Source organism: Salmo trutta, chromosome 5 (genome assembly GCF_901001165.1).
Source record: "Salmo trutta chromosome 5, fSalTru1.1, whole genome shotgun sequence".
Lineage (NCBI taxonomy): Eukaryota > Metazoa > Chordata > Actinopteri > Salmoniformes > Salmonidae > Salmo > Salmo trutta.
In genome coordinates, this window is record NC_042961.1 from 16,072,005 (window position 1) to 16,090,358 (window position 18,354).

Sequence of the window (18,354 nt, forward strand, 5' to 3'; positions counted from 1 at the left end):
ATAGCCTACTTGATGGTCAACAGATGCAAATGTAGCCTATCATTCTCCACATTTAATGTAATTTTCATTGTGGACATTTTCCCCGTAACACAACTCCACGCATGCGAAGGAATTCCATAACTTCCATTTCAAATTTACACTCGCGCAGCGCTCCAGACCCTAGAACTGAGCATGAGTAAAACCCTTCCCTTGATACTGTTATGCATAAGAAAAGTCAACATTAGAATGCAGTTTACTTTAAACCACCTCTGAGCGAATTTATATAAAGAGCTCTAGCGCGCCTAAAGTTGTTTTTCCAATGCTTTGTCGCCATTCTATCAGTTCTAGTGCGTTAATGTTTTATGGAAAAAGGGTGTCTCCATAAATCTAAATAGCCTACCTACAACTGCAAAAAATTTGTCACGACTTGCACGTGTGATGGCTCTGTCTCCGTGACTCAGCTGCTTCTGCTGCAGAACCTCTCAACCAGTGCTCCCAATGCACACACACCCCTCCGGGCCCTCCCCCTCTCCACCATTCCCTCACTCACTCAATAATGAACAACATGCTCATGCCTGATAGTCATAAGCAGCAGTTCACAGTTAAAGCTATATATATACATACAGTGGCGACCCATTCAGGGCAGGTGGCCACAGATAATTTTATGTCAAACCACATATCTACAGTAGCTTTGATTGGACTGATCATGTCAACATCATACTTTCAAATCTTAGCTAGCAAGCTAGCAGTCATCATTATGAATTATGTCGACAATCTACTGGCAAATCCTTTTCAATCCTTGTCATATGAAGAGAAGTTATAGATAAAATGTATCGGTGCTCATTGGACATAAACATTACACAACAAGTTGGAAATTGCAAATTCAAAATGAGTGGTTTGGAAGGAATCAGTGGCTAACTGCAAGCAAAGCAATGCTTTAACAAATGTACATTATACCAGGGGCATTGGTAGACACAATGTAAGTAACCCATTTTATGTCCCTCTAACTTCCCTTAATGCCTCTGCTGATCCTACAGCTATTGTATGCACAATCATGTGCCTATGAACCAGATTTATGCTGTTAGCACTGAGGCGGTGTGCCCTAGTAAGCTTCAGAAATGAAACAAGCAATCATCCCAGAAAAGTGCTCAAAATAGCCCAATTTACATATGTACAGTCGTGGCCAAAGGTTTTGAGAATGACACAAATATTAATTTTCACAAAGTTTGCTGCTTCAGTGTCTTTATATATTTTTGTCAGATGTTACTATGGAATACTGAAGTATAATTACAAGCATTTCATAAGTGTCAAAGGCTTTTTGACAATTACATGAAGTTGATGCAAAGTCAATATTTGCAGTGTTGACCCTTCTTTTTCAAGACCTTTTTCGATTAACTTCTGGGCCACATCCTGACTGATGGCAGCCCATTCTTGCATAATCAATGCTTGGAGTTTGTCAGAATTTGTGGGTTTTTGTTTGTCCACCCACCTCTTGAGGATTGACCACAAGTTCTCAATGGGATTAAGGTCTGGGGAGTTTCCTGGCCATGGACCTAAAATATCGATGTTCTGTTCCCCGAGCCACTTAGTTATCACTTTTGCCTTATGGCAAAGTGCTCCATTATGCTGGAAGAGGCATTGTTCGTCACCAAACTGTTCCTGGATGGTTGGGAGAAGTTGCTCTCGGGGGATGTGTTGGTACCCTTCTTTATTCATGGCTGTGTTCTTAGGCAAAATTGTGAGTGAGCCCACTCCCTTGGCTGAGAAGCAACCCCACACATGAATGGTCTCAGGATGCTTTACTGTTGGCATGACACAGGACTGATGGTAGCGCTCACCTTGTCTTTTCCGGACAAGCATATTTCCGGATGCCCCAAACAATCAGAAAGGGGATTCATCAGAGAAAATGACTTTACCCCAGTCCTCAGCAGTCCAATCCCTGTACATTTTGCAGAATATCAGTCTGTCCCTGATGTTTTCCTGGAGAGAAGTGGCTTCTTTGCTGCCCTTCTTGACACAAGGCCATCCTCCAAAAGTCTTTGCCTCACTGTGCATGCAGATGCACTCACACCTGCCTGCTGCCATTCCTAAGCAAGCTCTGTACTGGTGGTGCCCCGATCCTGCAGCTGAATCAACTTTAGGAGATGGTCCTGGCGCTTGCTGGATTTTCTTGGGCGCCCTGAAGCCTTCTTCACAACAATTGAACTGCTCTCCTTGAAGTTCTTGATGGTCCGATAAATTATTGATTTCGGTGCAATCTTACTGGCAGCAATATCCTTGCCTGTCAAGCCCTTTTTGTGCAAAGCAATGATGACGGCACGTGTTTCCATGCAGGTAACCATGGTTGACAAAGGAAGAATAATGATTCCAAGCACCACCCTCCTTTTGAAACTTCCAGTCTGTTATGCGAACTCAATCAGCATGACAGAGTGATCTCCAGCCTTGTCCTCGTCAACACTCACACCTGTGTTAACGAGAGAATCACTGACATTATGTCAGTTGGTCCTTTTGTGGCAGGGCTGAAATGCAGTGGAAATGTATTTTGGGATTCAGTTCATTTACATGGCAAAGAGGGACTTTGCAATTAATTGCAATTCATCTGATCACTTTTCATAACATTCTGGAGTATATGCAAATTGCCATCATACAAACTGAGGCAGCAGACTTTGAAAATTAATATTTGTGTCATTCTCAACTTTTGGCCACGACTGTAGCTTATGAAACAATGTTCATGAAATTAATAACAGATGACATTAATATTCTGACTATCTCTGACCCTCACTTAGACAATACCTATATAACATTTACAGAAAAGACAGAAATGGGAGGGAGGGGGTACCTAGTCAGTTGTACAACTAAATGCATTCAACTGAAATGTGTCTTCTGCATTTAACCCAACTCCTCTCAATCAGAGAGGTGCGTGGGGCTGTCTTAATCGAAATTACGGATTGCCTCTTATCCGCTCGTCGTCCTCTTATGCCATAGTTTGTACATCTCAATTGTCAGTAGAGACCACATTTGTTTTAGCAAGTCAGCCATATCAGCTATGTTTTTTTAAAGGCAGAAAAGGAGGCTGAATGAACTGTTTCGCTGCCAGACAAGGCTCTGCTGATAGCCATGTGTAACAGTGGTAAGGTGATGGAACTGCTTTTGGGACTCTGTTGTTGTGACAGCTTTATGTAGGCCCTAACAGTTTGTCGGCACCGTTTGTCACCGTTATAGTCCAATTAATGTATTGTTTAGTGTTGTGTAGTGGCTTTGCTGGTATGCATCTACATTTTTTTGTTTGCCTCACCAAAATCGCCACTGTATATATATTTTAAGACAAATGCAATGGTGACCGCGACATCTTTTTCAAACTAGCCCAATTTAGCGAGAAAACCGTGATTATGGCAACACTGCTCACAGGTGTTGCTGTGTTCTTACACAACCTGGTCTCAGAGCATTTCGTATTATTCTGAAAGTAAATCCAAGACACTCAATTTAGTACGATACAGTGCATTCGGAAAGTATTCAGACCCCTTGACCTTTTCCACATTTTGTTACGTTACAGCCTTATTTGAAAATGTATTAAATAGATTTTCCCTCATCAATCTACACACACTACCCCATAATTATAAAGCAAAAACTGTTTTTTATGAATTTTTGCAAAAGTATAATAAAGAACTGAAATATCAGTTTTCAGACCCTTTACTCAGTACTTTATTGAAGCACCTTTGGCAGCGATTACACTCTCGAGTCTTCTTGAGTATGACGCTACAAGCTTGGCACACCTGTACTTGGGGAATTTCTCCCATTCTTCTCTGCAGATCCTCTCAAGCTCTGTCAGGTTTGTTGGGGAGCATCGCTGCACAGCTATTTTCAGGTGTCTCCAGAGATGTTCAATCGTGTTCATGTCCGGGCTCTGGCTGGGCCACTCAAGGACATTCAGAGACTTGTCCCGAAGCCATTCCTGCATTGTCTTGGCTGTGTGCTTAGGGTCGTTGTCCTGTTGGAAGGTGAACCTTTGCCCCAGTCTGAGGTCCTGAGAGCTCTGGAGCAGGTTTTCATCAAGGATCGCTCCGTACTTTGCTCCGTTCATCTTTCCCTCGATCCTGGCTAGTCTCGAAGTCCCGGCCGCTGAAAATCATCCCCACAGCATGATGCTGCCACGCACCAGTTTTCTAATTTTTATTTCACCATTATTTAACCAGGTAGGCCAGTTGAGAACAAGTTCTCATTTACAACTGCGTCCTGGCCAAGATAAAGCAAAGCAGTGCAACAAAAAACAATAACACAGAGTTACACATGGGATAAACAAAAGTACAGTCAATAACACAATAGAAAATCTATATACAGTGTATGCAAATGGAGTAAGGAGGTAAGGCAATAAATAGGCCATAGTAGCGAAGTAATTACAATTTAGCAAATTTACACTAGAGTGATAGATGTGCAGATGATGATGTGCAAGTAGAAATACTGGTCTGCAAAAGAGCAAAAAAGTTAATAAAATCTATATGGGGATGAGGTAGGTAGTTGGATGGGCTATTTACAGATGGGCTATGTACAGCTGCAGCGATCGGTAAGCTGCTCAGATAGCTGATGCTTAACGTTAGTGAGGGAGAAATAAGTCTACAACTTCAGCGATTTTTGCAATTCGTTCCAGTCATTGGCAGCAGAGAACTGGAAGGAAAGGCGGCCAAAGGAGTTGTTGGCTTTGGGGATGACCAGTGAGATATACCTGCTGGAGCGTGTGCTACGAGTGGGTGTTGTTATGGTGACCAGTGAGCTGAGATAAGGCGGAGCTTTACCTAGCAAAGACTTATAGATGACCTGGAGCCAGTGGGTCTGGCGACAAATATGGAGCGAGGGCCGGCCGACGCGAGCATACACTTCGCAATGGTGGCTGGTATATGGGGCTTTGGTGACAAAACGGATGGCACTGTGATAGACTGCATCCAGTTTGCTGAGTAGAGTGTTGGAGGCTATTTTGTAAATGACATCGCCGAAGTCGAGGATCGGTAGGATGGTCAGTTTTACGAGGGTATGTTTGGCAGCGTGAGTGAAGGAGGCTTTGTTGCAAAATAGGAAGCCGATTCCTGATTTAATTTTGGATTGGAGATCCTTAATATGAGTCTGGAAGGAGAGTTTACAATCTAGCCAGACACCTGTAGTTGTCCACATATTCTAAGTCAGAACCCTCCCGAGTAGTGATGCTTGTCGGGCGGGCGGGTGCGGGCAGCGATCGGTTGAAGAGCATGCATTTTAGTTTTACTAGCGTTTAAGAGCAATTGGAGGCCACGGAAGGAGTGTTGTATGGCATTGAAGCTCGTTTGGAGGTTTGTTAGCACAGTGTCCAAAGAAGGGCCAGATGTACACAGAATGGTGTCTGCGTAGAGGTGGATCAAGGAATCACCAGCAGCAAGAGCGACATCATTGATATATACGGAGAAAAGAGTTGGCCCGAGAATTGACCCTGTGGTACCCCCATATAGACTGCCAGAGGTCCGGACAACAGGCCCTCCGATTTGACACACTGAACTCTGAGAAGTAGTTGGTGAACCAGGTGAGTCAGTCATTTAAGAAACCAAGGCTGTTGGCCAGGTCGATGAAGGCGGCTGCACAGTATTGTCTTTTATCGATGATATCGTTTAGTACCTTGAGCGTGGCTGAGGTGCACCCGTGACCAGCTCGGAAACCGGATTGCACAGCGGAGAAGGTACGGTGGGATTCGAAATGGTCAGTGTTCTGTTTGTTAACTTGGCTTTCGAAGACTTTTTAGAAAGGCAGGGCAGGATGGATATAGGTCTATAACAGTTTGGGTCTAGAGTGTCACCCCCTTTGAAGAGGGGGATGACTGCGGCAGCATTCCAAACTTTGGGAATCTCAGACGGTACGAAAGAGGTTGAACAGACTATTAATACGGGTTGCAACAATGGCGGAGGATAATTTTAGAAGGAGGGGGTCCAGATTGTCTATCCCAGCTGATTTCTACGGGTCCAGGTTTTGCAGCTCTTTCAGAACATCTGCTATCTGGATTTGGGTGAAGGGGAGGCTTATGCATGTAGCTGCGGGGGGTGCGGAGCTGTTGGCCGGGGTTTGGGTAGCCAGGAGGAAAGCATGGCCAGCCTTAGAGAAATGCTTATTGAAATTCTTGATTATCGTGGATTTTTCGGTGGTGACAGTGTTTCCTAGCCTCAGTGTAGTGGGCAGCTGGGAGGAGGTGCTCTTATTCTCCATGGACTTTAGTGTCCCAGAACTTTTTGGAGTTAGAGCTACAGGATGCAAATTTCTGTTTGAAAAAGTTAGCCTTTGCTTTCCTAACTGACTGTGTGTATTGGTTCCTGACTTCCCTGAAAGTTGCATATCGCGGGGACTATTCGATGCTAATGCAGTACGCCACAGGATGTTTTTGTGCTGGTCAAGGGCAGTCAGGTCTGGAGAGAACCAAGGGCTATATCTGTTCTTAGTTATACTTTTTTTGAAAGGGGCATGCTTATTTAAGATGGTGAGGAAATTACTTTTAAAGAACAAACAGGCATCCTCTACTGACGGGATGAGGTCAATATCCTTCCAGGATACCCGGGCCAGGTCGACTAGAAAGGCCTGCTCGTAGAAGTGTCTTAGGGAGCGTTTGACAGTGATGAGGGTTGGTCGTTTGACCGCGGACCCATTATGGATGCAGGCAAAGAGGCAGTGATCGCTGAGATCCTGATTGAAAACAGCAGAGGTGTATTTGGAGGGCAAGTTGGTCAGGATAATATCTATGAGGGTGCCCGTGTTTACAGAATTAAAGTAGTACCTGGTGGGTTCCTTGATGATTTGTGTGAGATTGAGGGCATCAAGCTTAGATTATAGGACAGCCGGGGTGTTAAGCATGTCCCAGTTTAGGTCACCTAACAGAACGAACTCTGAAGATAGATGGGGGGCAATCAATTCAAATATGGTGTCCAGGGCACAGCTGGGAGCTGTGCATGCTTCACCATGCTTCACCGTTGGGATCGTGACAGGTTTCCTCTAGATGTGACGCTTGGCATTCAGGCCAAAGAGTTCAATCTTGGTTTCCTCTGACCAGAGAATCTTGTTTCTCATGTTCTGAGAGTCCTTTAGGTGCCTTTTTGGCAAACTCCAAGCGGGCTGTCATGTGCCTTTTACTGAGGAGTGGCTTCCGTCTGGCCACTCTACCATAAAGGCCTGATTTGTTGGAGTGCTGCAGATATGGTTGTCCTTCTGGAAGGTTCTCCCATCTCCACAGAGGAACTCTGTGCTCTGTCAGAGTGACCATCGAGTTCTTGGTCACCTCCCTGACCAAGACCTTTCTTCCCCGATTGCTCAGTTTGGCCTGGTGGCCAGCTTTAGGAAGAGTGTTGGTGGTTCCTAACGTCTTCCATTTAAGAATGATGGAAGCCACTGTGTTCTTGGAACTTCAATGCTGCATACATTTGTTGCTATCCTTCACCAGATCTGTGCCTCGACACAATCCTGTCTCGGAGCTCTACGAACAATTCCTTCAACCTCATGGCTTGGTTTTTGCTCTGACATGCACTGTCAAATGTGGGACCTTATATAAACGGTTGTGTGCCTTTCCAAATCATGTCCAATGAATTGAAATTACAACAGGTGGACTCCAATCATGTCTTAGAAACATCTCAAGGATGATCAATGGAAACAGGATTCCCCCAGGCTCAATTTTGAGAGTCATAGCAAAGGATCTGAATACTTACAGTTGAAGTCGGAAGTTTACATACACTTAGGTTGGAGTCATTAAAATGTGTTTTTCAACCACTCCACAAATTTCTTGTCAACAAACTATAGTTTTGGCAAGTCGGTTAGGACATCTACTTTGTGCATGACACAAGTCATTTTTCCAACAATTGTTTACAGACAGATTATTTAACTTATAATCCACTGTATCACAATTCCAGTGGGTCAGAAGTTTACATACACTAAGTTGACTGTGCCTTTTAAACAGCTTGGGAAATTCCAGAAAAGTATGTTATGGCTTTAGAAGCTTCTGATAGGCTAATTGACATAATTTGAGTCAATTGGATGTTTACCTGTGGATGTATTTCAAGACCTTCCTTCAAACTCAGTGCCTCTTTGCTTGACATCATGGGAAAATCAAAAGAAATCAGCCAAGACCTCAAAAAAACATTGAAGACCTCCAGAAGTCTGGTTCATCCTTGGGAGCAATTTCCAAACACCTGAAGGTACCACGTGCATCTGTACAAACAATTGTACGCAAGTATAAACACCATGGGACCACACAGCTGTCATACCGCTCAGGAAGGAGACGCGTTCTGTCTCCTAGAGATGAACGTACTTTTGGTGCGAAAAGTGCAAATCAATCCCAGAACAACAGCAAAGGACCTTGTGAAGATGCTGGAGGAAACGGGTACAAAAACATCTATATACGCACAGTAAAACGAGTCCTATATTGACATAACCTGAAAGGCCGCTCAGCAAGGGAGAAGCCACTGCTCCAAAACCGCCATAAAAAACCCAGACTACGGTTTGCAACTGCACATGGGGACAAAGATCGTACTTTTTGGAGGAATGTCCTCTGGTCTGATGAAACAAAAATAGAACTGTTTGGCCATAATGACCATCGTTATGTTTGGAGTATAAAGGGGGAGGCTTGCAAGCCGAACTACACCATCCCAACTGTGAAGAACGGGGGTGGCAGCATCATGTTGTGGGGGTGCTTTGCTGCAGGCGGGACTGGTGCACTTCACAAAATAGATGGCATCATGAGGGAGGAAAATGATGTGGATATATTGAAGCAACATCTCAAGACATCAGTCAGGAAGTTAAAGCTTGGTCACAAATGGGTCTTCCAAATGGACAATGACCCCAAGCATACTTCCAAAGTTGTGGCAAAATGGCTTAAGGATAACAAAGTCAAGGTATTGGAGTGGCCATCACAAATCCCTGACCTCAATCCTATAGAACATTTGTGGGCAGAACTGAAATGTGTGTGCGAGCAAGGAGGCCTACAAACCTGACTCAGTTACACAAGCTCTGTCAGGAGGAATGGGCCAAAATTCACCTAACTTATTGTGGGAAGCTTGTGGAAGGCTACCTGAAACGTTTGACCCAAGTTAAACAATTTAAAGGCAATGCTAACAAATACTAATTGAGTTTAGCAAATTTGTAACATATAATATGAATTGTAATTTGTAAAAAATATCATATGGATGATGGACATCCACAAATTAATACATACCATACAAAATGTAGTGGTTCTGATTTTTTAAGTACAGACAAATACGAAATGCTCTGAGACCAGGTTGTCTTACAGGGTAAATAAGCAGTTTGTTCATCAGTGAATATAAGTAAGCCTTTTATGGATGAGGGGTGTTTGGAGCTAGAAGTTAGTTTACTGGAGTTAGATTAATCACGTTATTACTGGCAAAGTGCTAGTGGTCTGTGAAGCTAGAGGTAGTGTCCCTGTAGTCATTAAAGAAGATATAAAATGATGTCCAGATTCAGGGTAAAATATAATATTGTGGAAGCTAAGGACTAGCTTCATATCATGGTGTGTATTGCCTTACATTATATGTCATGGTATGAGAAATAGAATACTGGTAGTCTCATACAAATAACATTGGGAATGAAGATGAAATTGAATTAAACTCGCATAGGAAAAGAATATTGCTCTCTCGTAAAAAATGGACAAGTGGTCAACATGTACTGGATGAAATAACTCATTGTAACATTTGATTAAAACATAACATCTATTGTGGAAAAGACACCATTTTACTTTTTTAAATCACGCATGCCTGTTATGCTGGTCAATGTGAACTGAAACTCTTTGAATATTTTTTTTTTAGCAATTAGATTCTTCTAGGGCTTTCTTGACCCTATTGTACACAGCTTTCCTAACCTGTTTGTTTTTGTCAACAATCACACGCACATAGAGCTTACTTTTTTGTTTTACTTGTCACCGTAGATGTTATCTGGGGCTGCACATGGTCTCCATCTGTGGATAGGAATAGTTTTCAATCAGGCTAGATCAGATATGTACAATCTGGCGATTGCAGCAGCCAGCCAAACAGGCCAGGGTTTATTCAAGGGCGACGCAGGTGAATGTAGGTTTGTTTAACCTCTGGTCATTCTAAAGCAGCACTGGCGACAGTATTGAAACAACATTTACACTAAAGAAAATAGGATTGTCTATCTGTATATCTTTGAGTGGCACTGCTTACAGCTTATGTATATTCACCGATACCCACTTGTGTGTTGCATACTACAGTTGCGGCCAAATATATAGATACCCTTTTCTTAAATAATTCCAGATTTCTTCTAAAATAAAATAAAGCAACTTTGTGACCACACCTCATTATTGGAGTTTCAACGTTGCAGAACCTATTTTATTTTTGTAAACTTAATTTGACCATTTTAATTCAAAGAATAAAGATTAATGACGAGAACAAAGTTGTAGACACCCCCGTAGCTAGTACTTGGTTGCACAGCCTTTGGCCGAGACAACTGAAGACAAGCGCTACATGTAGCCAACAATGAGCTTGCTGCACCTTTCTACTGGCAATTTGGCCCACTTTTTGGGCTGAAAATTGCTCTAATTCAACCCAGTGTCCAAAACATGTGTCTCTGTTGAAGGTTGTGGGTCTTCCAGCAGGACAACAACCCCAAACACACATAAAAAAAACATCCAGGAATGGTTCAAAAGAGATGCTGGACAGTTATGGAGTGGCCAGTGAAGTGTCTAGGTCTGAATCACATCCTAAACCTATGGCAAGATCTGAAAACAGCAATTGATTGAGGGCACCCCGCAAACATTGAAGAATTAGAGCAGTTTGCTACTGAAGAGTGGACCAGTAGAAAGGTGCAGCAAGCTCACTGATGGCTACAAGAAACATTTCTTGGCAGTTTAACTTGGCCGAAGGCTGTGCACCAAGTACTAGCTCCGGGGTGTCTATAATTTTGTATGTGTCAAACTTAAGTTTACAATAATTGAATTGGTTCTGCAATGTTGAAAGTCCATAATGGGGTGTGAATTTCAGCAGTTTTTAGACGAAGAAATAGGGAATTATTTAAGAAAAGTGTAAAGGTGTCTGTACAGTATATCCAGATGCATGTGTTAAGAATTGTTGAGTTTGTGGACCAATTAAACCTTACATTTTCATAGATAGAACACTAGGTTCTGTTTACCATCTCCATGAGGCGAGATACAGATAACTGCCAAAATAAAGGAAACACCAACATAGTGTCTTAATAGGGCGTTGGGCCACAACGAGCCACCAGAGCTGCTTCAATGCCCCTTGGCATTGATTCTACAAGTGTCTGAATCACTGAATCACCAAAATAATCGGCAACTGGGCATTTGCATACATGACCCCAAGCATAATGGAATGTTAATTGCTTAATTAACTCAGGAACCACACCTGTGTGGAAGCACCTGCTTACTGTGTTTGCCCCAATTACTCAAGCGTTTCCTTTATTTTGGATGTTCACCTTAGTAAAGGAGAGCAGAACTAAGCTCCTTTCTTAGTTGTGATTGGTGGATGCATTTGATAGGCCTGAAGGCAGGGTCTATACCCAAGTAAGCAAAGGCTGTACTAATACCTCTAATTATGGGTCTGCTGCTTACGAATGGATCATCCAAAAACAGTGAAGCTTGGAGTTCAGTGGTAATAATAATGTGCAGATTCATCTGTTAAAGGTCTGCTCTGACCCAAAGGACAATGGAGGGAAAGGCAGGGGGATGCTAAGTGCCTCCACATTATTAACATTTAGCTAATTCAGTGAGCTGAAATTTTTGGCATGTTAAAATCGTGAAACATTGTACAGCCCTTTTTCTTTCTTTCTTTCTTTCTTTCTTTCTTTCTTTCTTTCTTTCTTTCTTTCTTTCTTTCTTTCTTTCTTTCTTTCTTTCTTTCTTTCTTTCTTTCTTTCTTTCTTTCTTTCTTTCTTTCTTTCTTTCTTTCTTTCTTTCTTTCTTTCTTTCTTTCTTTCTTTCTTTCTTTCTTTCTTTCTTTCTTTCTTTCTTTCTTTCTTTCTTTCTTTCTTTCTTTCTTTCTTTCTTTCTTTCTTTCTTTCTTTCTTTCTTTCTTTCTTTCTTTCTTTCTTTCTTTCTTTCTTTCTTTCTTTCTTTCTTTCTTTCTTTCTTTCTTTCTTTCTTTCTTTCTTTCTTTCTTTCTTTCTTTCTTTCTTTCTTTCTTTCTTTCTTTCTTAATTTCTTTCTTTCTTAATTTCTTTCTTTCTTCTTTCTTTCTTTCTTTCTTTCTTTCTTTCTTTCTTTCTTTCTTTCTTTCTTTCTTTCTTTCTTTCTTTCTTTCTTTCTTTCTTTCTTTCTTTCTTTCTCACTGCTGATCACACTAATACATAATGTACAAATTCCCTGCTGTTTTGTTGATTGGGTGTTTTAAAGGTGGTTAAAGTTACATTTGAACTTTGTAAGAGTATGGATCCTGCTCCAGGATTCCACATTTTGGAAAATTGCCATTTATTCTTAGACCTCATGAGGTTAAGATGTGTACCATGTTGTTACCTTTGTCCTGAGGTTTTTGATTAAATGGAGTGTATGTGTGCACTACAGTGAATTATATACGTATGTTCTTAGACCCCAGAATCCAGGCCAAGGCCAAATAAACCATTATTCAAATAACACAGATGGATCAACCATAGAGTACAGTATAAGTGCCCTCCCTTAGAAATGATCTAGTCCCCATGGCAACCCTATTCTCAGGTATGTTGCCCAATATACAACTCCAAACATCCAAACATTTCACTCTGGACAATGAGGACAAGTAGAAACTAGAATGTGGGATGGCCCTCTTTCATCAACATCATGCTATACACATGCAAGGTTTTAGCATATTTAAATCTAGCTTTATTTCAGATGACCTCAGCGCTTTATATTCATTTGATTTGTTAAGAAAAATAAATGTCTCTAGACAGGGCCAGTTGTCTCAACCATGATTTAATCAGTCCGGATGGAATTGAAGAAATTTGCAGTGAAATCATAATGGAAATGGTAATAGAACATGTCAGCTCGGAATCTGGGGAGCTCAGCTATACAGTACAGGGGGAGAAGCTAACCACTTTCAGATGGCCAGAGAGTCCATTATCAATAATGAGCTCATTGTGTGTGGATGTTTCACTGGGGGTTACCCTGGGTTTCCTTGACCAAAACAAGGAGATGAGACTAATTGAGGAAATCTGTTTGTGATTAGAGAGAATCAACAGAGACCCTATTGCCCCCCCATAGCCCCAAAGCAAAATATTGTTGATTCACCAGAACCATCACACAGATGAAAATGTTTACATTTCAGCCGTAGAAGTGCAGTGACATAAGTAACTTTTTGCTGACACAATACAACTTTGAGGTATGATTAATGTTGGAGTCATCAAAGAACCTTAAGATATTTCAAGTGTCTAAAACATAGTTGTTTTTTTGTCCTCCTTGGTAATGAAATGATTCACAGAAGGTGTGTCAATAGTTTAGCAGTCACCTGAAGCATAATGTCTACAGAAGGGGTTCTCAAATGCCTGACGACTTAGACTGAATTCTTCCTCTGCTCGATGTTCGCTACATACTTCAGTCTGAGACTGCAATCATTAAAGTTGTTTGTGGTGACATCGAACGTCCGTGGTCGTGGCGTAGCGTTTGGCAGGCAAGCTTCTCTGCTGACCTAGGGGACATTGTGCCCTTAGCAGCACAAAGTGCTGACCCTGCCTGCCTGCCTATTTGTCACCTCAGGGAGTTCTATCTTCTGTCCACTATGGAAGGAGGTCCAAGAATCAGAAACATCTGGCTTTGGGCCAGAGAATCCAACTTGGTGTTCCATTTTTACATTTACATTTTAGTCATTTAGCAGACGCTCTTATCCACAGCGACTTACAGTAGTGAATGCATACATTTCATTTCATGCATTTTTTTTGTACTGGCCCCCCGTGGGAATCGAACCCACAACCCTGGCGTTGCACACACCATGCTGGCATTGCAAACACCATGCTCTACCAACTGAGCCACAGGGAAGGCTATGTTCCAAAATGCTACGTACACAGCTCATCTTACATTTGGCATCTCCGAGGCTGAGAGTTCATTGAAACAAATAGCCTTCCACTACACACCAGAGGAGCTATAGGACGACGGGCTCATTATAATGGCTGGAATGGAATAAATGGAACTGTATCAAACAAATGGAAACCACATGTTTGACTCTGTTCCATTTATTCCATTCCAGCCATTATAATGAAACCGTCCTCCGATAGCTCCTCCCACCAGCCTCCTCTGCTACACACCAATACAGTGCCCAACCCCCCCATCCCACTATACACATACTGTACACACATACACCTATGCACCACTATCTCAGCTGGGATAACACTCCTTAAAAGCTCATTGATGTGTATTCTCCCCAGAGCCCTCACCCTTTCTTCCCCTGATAAACGAAAGCCCCTCTCTCTCCTTTTTGGGACAGACAAAGCTGCCCTTCTCCCCCAGGCAGCCCCTCTGTTTCATGATATATGACCTCACTTACTCAATCTGGACAGAGCATAGGCCCTTGAGTCATGCATACTTACTGCAAATCCCCCTACCACACACACACACACAAAGACACACACACACATAGGCCACTTGGGAGCACTGACCTTGTAGAGGTTACAGCCTTACTCTCAGTAAAGCCCAGTGAGCCCCCTAATCCAGCTCCACTACGCCAAGGAATGAATCAAACGCTCTCAGGCAACTCACAGCTGCACACCACTGTCTCAACTGATGTTTTAAAAGTCTATAAAAGGTATAGGATTCCTGAATTACTGTGAATGATTTAGCTTTAATTGCCTTTAGTGAACTGGACTGTACTCTATCTTTCCTGCTATTGCATTTGCTTCCTTCTGAAAATATGCCAGCGTGAATGAAATTTAATTTAGTTAGAGGACGTTTTCCGCTTTCCAAGTTGGAAAGGTTGTTTAAATTGGCTGGGGAATATAGGAGAACATTTAGAATCTGGGCAGCATCAGACTAATCATGTGTTTCTATGTTAGCAGGTGCTCTCTGTGTTTAATGAGTGGGAAATGGTAATCAGTGGTCCAGACCTACATTCCTGCATTAGTATAGGCTAAACTATCATCCTCCCTTTCACCCTGGAGCCCAGCACACAGCCCAGACCAGACTGGACTAACAGCACCAGAGACCAATGCTTGATGGGCGTTTTATGCATCTTTCTCCATGAGGTTAAATAACCCTTATAGGTACAATATAATGGTAATGTGTTTATTGGCTGATTTGAATTTTTTTTCCTGCCGTATCCTGAAGTTTCTACCTCCCAAAATGTCACATTCTAATCCTTGGAAACTGGTTTTTACTAGGGTATGCTCAGTCAGTTAGTCCCTCAGTTTCTGTTTGTTCCTCTTTTTATATTTGGAGTTTTGGGAAGGGTCTTACGTGGATTATAACTAAGCAGCTTTCCAAAGTGACATCTCAAATCAAATTGTATTTGTTACATGCGCCAAATACAACAGAAATGCTTTCTTACAAGCCCTTAACCAACAATGCAGTTTTAAGAACATAGAGTTAAGATAATATTTACTAAATAAACTAAAATAAAAAAGGTCAACAATAAAACAAGAAATGCCTCCTTTACCTTTTTGTTTCATGTTTGCAGTTCGATGATTGACAGGCTGTGGTTTTAAATGGCCACAAATTTGAGAACTACAAACATTTACTTTTTGGAGTTTTGAAGTTTGCCCCAAGGATTAAAATCTATGGTTTTAAATGGCCACCTTCATGAGGTCAACCACTGCACCAACCACTGTTAATAACATTAGTGTATAATGTGTTGTTCACCTGATTTGAGTGGAGTTCCATTTAACTGGAGTAAAGGTATAAGGATCCCTCACGTTACAAAAGCAATTGTAGACACTTAATCACGTCTATTTTCTCATTTACTCAAAATGTGATCACAATTTTCTTTTGCTATTCAGAAACTTCAAAGACTTGAACTTTGCTGTTTTTTGTGAAAGGTTTTTAAATAGTGGATAATCACCATTAGTTCTCATATGCCCTATTATAAAACCATTGGAGCGTATCCAAATGAACCAGTAAAAATGGGAACGCCAAAGTGGCACTCGTTAGGCGACAGTGAATGTCTGAATGCCTTTGCCTAATTTTCTGGCACAATGGCTTCAAACGGGTTCCAGAGGACAAAAGATGCAAGCCTGCACCTGTCTGTGTGTGATTGATGTTTTAATGAGTGAGCTTGTGAAACACCAAGGCACTCAGTCTGAGAGGAACCAAGCTCTAAACCCCCAACTACGAGGGTAATCACACTTGGCTTAGGATCAGCTCTAATAAAAAAAAACATTGGCCAGTGCTATGGTCTGTGTGCCATGGAAATAATGTAAAGTCATACAACAAATAGTATGAATGGTTTTCGTGAAGAGTTGCAAAATCGAAGAGGGAGTTGAGAGAGGCTGTACCCTGGGTCTGGGTGCTGTTGCTAGGGAGCTTTGTTTGTTGTGAAAAATACTGTATATGTTGCTCTCTTGCATACAATCATGTCCTATACCTGGTGTGAGGCCAAATTGACCATTATATTAGTTTGGTGAAGATCTCATTGTGTGACTTCAGGCCTTGGTCTTCCCCTCGTGTCTCATGTCTGTAGTTCCAAAAATCCGGTAACTTTCACAAAATCCCCAGGTTTTCCAGAAATTCCTGGATTTCCTGCTTATTTTTGCCATATTCCAGGAATGTTCCAACCAGGATTTCTGGAAAACCTGTGAATTTTGAGAGTTACCGGAATTTTGCACCCCTACTCATGTCATTCTAGCCCAATCTCCTTTGTAATCTAAATTGAGAGGATTCAGAGGATTTATAGGTGTAAATGATACTATGTAGTGTATTTTAACCGTAGTCACTGTTGGGGAGACTGAATGTGTATGTGAACTGTAGTACAGTGGCACAATTATTTTGGGGCCCCATCACGACATGGACAGAAATAGTGGTGCTAAGTATAAGACTGTGGCTGTTGTTAGTGGACACCGTTCACACAGGAAGTAATTACGACAAAGGAGTTTATCATCTAGGTCCAACCTACCGGAGATTTGCTGCCTCCGTGTGATAAAGAGGGAGTGTGAGGTGGCAAGTCTCCTCTGGCTCTCCTTCTCTATTTCTCCCTCATTTTTTTTTTTTTTACTCCCTCTTCCTTTCTCTAATTTTCTCTCCGTCACACACACCCTCCCACTGTCTCTCACACTTCCCTTCGCACGCTATCCTTTGCGCTCTCTCTTTTGTACAGTGAATGGCCCCTGCCTCTTATGTCAGTCAACTCCTTTCCACTCTTCTCACATGTCCATCTGGCTAATTTTAGCCCAGGTTTAGAGGGGCAGGTTAATTTTGGCTGCTGCCTGTCCCCTGTCCCTAAGCGTGCTATGATGCAGATCCGTTTGTACCAACCAGAGGTTTGTTTTCTCTGCTAAGGCGGTCTATGAACGGCCATGTGACTCTCACTCAACGGTTTGCCAATTTAGTTCAAGGGAGGCTATTTATTAGTGTTGAGCACAGCCAAAGGAAAGGTGATACTGTTGGCTCTTCAGAATGTCTGTCCCTCTCAGTTGCAGTATTGGTTATCTCTTTAACACCCAAACACATAGTTCAATGGCTACAGTGGACATACTGTACATACAGTCACTGTGATTGTGTGTTATGTAAAGTTGTCATATAGCTTTTTGAAACATATTTATGCCTACATGTGCTTTACTCGTAGTGGCATGAGAAGATACTGTACCAACCCAAATACTTTCACATTAAAGCATTAAGTTCCAGTACATTGTGTGTACACTCACATTCCATGAGGATTGTTTGAGGCTGATGAATAAGGATATATACTTTAACACTTTTATTTCTAAACACAGAAAAATGCACATTTAGGTATTTACAAGAGGCAAGTAGCCTAGCGGTTAGAGCGTTGGGCCAGTAACTAAAAGGTAGCTGGTTCAAATACCCGAGCCGACAAGGTGAAAAATGTGTCTGTGCTCTTGAGCAAGGCACTTAACCCTAATTTGCTCCAGGGGTGACGTATTACTATGTCTGACCTTGTAAAACAACACTTTTCACTGCACCTATCCGGTGTGTGTGTGTGTGTGTGTGAAAATAACAAAAATATTAAATTGTTTTATTTGTGCATTTATGTGATAGTATGTTTCATAACATTGAGTAAAGTGGATCTTGAATGTGAAAGAAAGAAAACCGAAAAGCTTTTAGTAAACAGCTCATAATACTAGTATTCCAAAAAACTCCACTTCAGTGTACAAATTTGAGGATTGTAGTAACATATCAAGTTCTTTACAAAGCTTTGACCATTTGCTGCATATTATAAGACAAGTGTTAATCAGATGATTGATCACTCTGTGTTTGTGTCTCTCTCTGTC

The 18,354-nt window shown here is 41.8% G+C and overlaps 1 protein-coding gene across 1 annotated transcript in view; it reads left to right on the plus strand.

The window, feature by feature from the left end:
• Positions 1 to 18,354, plus strand: part of LOC115193735 (E3 ubiquitin-protein ligase NEURL1) — a 54,721-nt gene that overhangs the window by 27,378 nt on the left and 8,989 nt on the right. The gene's annotated exons all lie outside the window — the stretch shown is intronic.